General features: G+C 36.6%; 1 protein-coding gene across 1 annotated transcript in view; it reads left to right on the top strand.

The window, feature by feature from the left end:
* LOC102294795 (X-linked interleukin-1 receptor accessory protein-like 2) overlaps window positions 1-3,444 on the top strand; it is a 512,221-nt gene that overhangs the window by 356,136 nt on the left and 152,641 nt on the right. The window lies entirely within an intron of this gene.

Raw genomic sequence — 3,444 nt, 5'->3', positions numbered from 1 at the left:
AAAAAAAAAAAAAAGCAATAATGAGCTTAAGTAAGCTAGCTAGCAGTAGCTGAAAACTTAGCTTATCTTCCATCCACATGTCGATACTACTTTCAAAAAAACAAACTTAGTAGCTAAACGTTAATGATTTGAATCTGGCGTCTAAATCCAGCTTTTACACTGAAGAGGGTCTAACTATTTATATGAGCTAACCATAAACTTAACTAAATAAATGAGCACATTTCCTTGAATTTTATGTTAATAAATATGTTAATATGTTAATATTTAACCTCATTATTAACATATTGAAAGATCGCCCTGTAAATGCATGAGCACACAGTACATCAGAGAAAAGTGAACACAGTGAAAAGTGGAGAGGACATTTAGGAATATGTCTTCAAAGTGAGTTGGTCAAAAAATGATGTCTGAAACTGTCTGCTGACTTTACAGTACCGCTCCTCTGTGATAGCAGCCGGTGTACACTGACCTCAGATAGGAGGAAGAAATGAGGAGCATATGGGCCTTCTATGCTGCACATCTTTGACACACATACCAGAACAAAACAGAGATAATGTTAATGAAATTATATCAATTTGTGTGTGTGTGTGTGTGTGTGTGTGTGTGTGTGTGTGTGTGTGTGTGTGTGTGTGTGTGTGTGTGTGTGTGTGTGTTTGTTTCTTGCAAAAAATAGTAGGAAACATTATTTTTATAATAAGTCATTTCCTATCACATCTCTGGCCTTGTTTGAGCAGAAGAGTGATGCTACTGTCTCCATATACAGTAACAGTATCACATAACATATTTTCATTACTAAGTGATGGTTTGTAGTACTTTTTAAGAGCCCACCAGTGGGTTATAGTCACAGCATAAGCGCACAAGCCAGTCACCCACCTTCACACCATAGTTCTTACCAAGGTTATTATCGTTAACGAAAACTAACGAAATAACGAAAACTAGAAGTGAAAAAACATTTCGTTAACGTAAATAAAAATAAAAACAGAAAAAGGAAAACTAACTAAAACTATAATGAGTGTTCACAAAACTAACTAAAATTAACTGAATTTATAACAAAAATGTGTTTAGTTTTAGTAGATGTGTGCGTGTCATACAATAGTCAAGGGTGAAAATGAAGTTTAGTTTCCAGATTTTTTTTCTTGCTGTGTCTCATTATGCCAGCAGGTGGCAGTACGTTAGTCGAGTCGTCTGTGTTGCCGCTCCGTCCACGCGCAGAATCATGTCAGGAAAAGTCAGGAGAAAGCGCCAGAGTCCAATTTGGGATTACTTTGAATATGACTGTGTTTTGGATAAAGCAAGTGTCTTGTAGTGGAAAGAGACAAATTATGAGGGACATTTCTAAAGGGAAAAAAATCCCACAAACCTTAAAGTGCACTTGAAAAGCTCACACAAGAAGGCTAACCTAGCTTACCTTGAGAAGGGAGCACACTCAACCCTCATCCCCAGAAACAGAAGCTAACCCCAGGCAAGGCAGCGTGATGCATCCCGAGACAACAGGACTGGGGATATCTACATAACTGTGTGAGTCAATTGCCTTCAAAAAGTTTATCAATTCACTTGAACCAAAATTACGAACACCCGGTGCTGCAAGAGTTAATAGTCTCATTGGGGCCAAGATATACATTTTATAGTTGCCTGGTATCAATGGTTGTTCATCTGCCTTTATTTATTTATTTAAAGAACCCATAGGTGGGAATGTGAGTTGTCTGTCTCTGCGTGTTAGCCCTGCGACAGACAGGCGACCTGTGCAGGGTGCAGGGTATGGTAGCTGGAATAGCAACATACCCAAGGATAAGCAGAAGAGCAATGACTGATATGATGAAACTGGGATTTTGTTACACTTAATTATTGCAAACACAACTAAAACTATAACTGAAACTAATCAAAACTAAACTGAAACTAAGGATTTTCAAAAAAAATAAAAACTAAACTAGCAAACAATTGGTAAAAACTAATTAAAACTGATATAAAATTGAAAATCTGAAGTCAAAACTAAATAAAAATAAAAACTAATGAAAATTGCAAAACTATTAAAACCCTGGTTCTTACTAAGAATGTAGTGACTATTGTCAGAATCATTAAGTGCATTCATAAACTAAATAGCCTAATATTAAATCCATAAAGTCTTCCAAAACATTCATTCCATGTTTTCTCTTTAAATTCATTACCCAAAACCCAGAAACAATTATTGATAAAAAGTGGAAATGCAGGGAGACTGAAGTGCTTCTTTTCAGAGCTTCTAACTCACAGCAGTTTATTGTTTCTCTTTTTATCCGACATTCACATCGTTTTATTTAATCAGTTAGTTGTCCTTTTTTGTTCTTTCAGTTCCTTCCCATCTTTTTTCTGCACGTTGAAACATTTCCCCTGCTTTTCTAACCTCATGGCAAAAATGAATCTCTTAGTTCTCTCTCCTGTGGCTCATTTTGTGGCCTTTTTCTTTACTATCGTACTACTTACTTATTGCTTCTTCTGTATCTTCATCACTGCTTCTGTTCTCTTTCCACCAGCTCTTTCCTGTCCTTCATTTCTTTTTACTCTTACATTCAATGCATTCAGAAACAGGAATAGTATTTAATAAGGCTTAACACTAGGGATGCACCGATACTGGTATCGGGGCCGATACTGTAAAATGTGTGTGTACTCATACTCGTAAAAGTTAATCGATACCATGAGCCGATACTAACTTATTTCATTAATCAGAGGGTGGCTTGTCATTTCTGTTGTAGTTTTTTAGATTGGCCACTAGGGGGACATCCCGCGCTAAACAGGCACAGGGTTAGGCGAGTGAGACTGGCGGCTCCAGATAAAAAAGAGAAACTGGAGGCTGCTGTAGCTAGGCTAAACAAAATGTCAGCAGTGTGGACCGGAGCAGCCAACTTTAACTCGGGTTTTGGAAAAGCGATGAAAAATGTCAAGAGAAAATCCACGGGCAGTTAAAATAACAGAGATTCTGATTCATTTTATCGCTCTGGATGACCAGCCAATGCTGGTCGTGGAAAACAGAGGATTGCACCATTATCACAATTGCAATAATGGTGCCAAAACTTTCTGAAGAGGTAAAGACAAGCAGTGTGTGCGCGATGTCAGTCCTTGGTTTAACAGCACAGTGGACTGATGATCCACGTGCAGATGGGGAGTTTGTTCGTCAATGCCAAATACTTTCGTTATTTTGTTTGTTTGTTTACAATATGGACACATAAAGTTTATTTTATTTTCAAACCTAATTTGTATTTATTTTATTCCAGACAGAAGTGTTTATTTATTATTCTGAAAGCTCGAGTTAGTGCCAATAGTTCAGAGATATTTTGTTAAATTACAATGTGGAGACTCTGCAATAATTTAACAGAAGTGCTTATTTTTCACTTGAAATTTTTTTGTGGTCATTTTTAATAAGATTTTATTTTTTATCAGCAGAGAATAAAATAAAACCTGTCTTCCAATTCATTG

Source organism: Haplochromis burtoni, unplaced genomic scaffold (genome assembly GCF_018398535.1).
Source record: "Haplochromis burtoni strain Fernald_Lab_line unplaced genomic scaffold, NCSU_Asbu1 Contig_92, whole genome shotgun sequence".
Lineage (NCBI taxonomy): Eukaryota > Metazoa > Chordata > Actinopteri > Cichliformes > Cichlidae > Haplochromis > Haplochromis burtoni.
The sequence above is the reverse complement of the archived record's forward strand: the minus strand, read 5'-3'. Positions and strand labels throughout refer to the sequence as shown.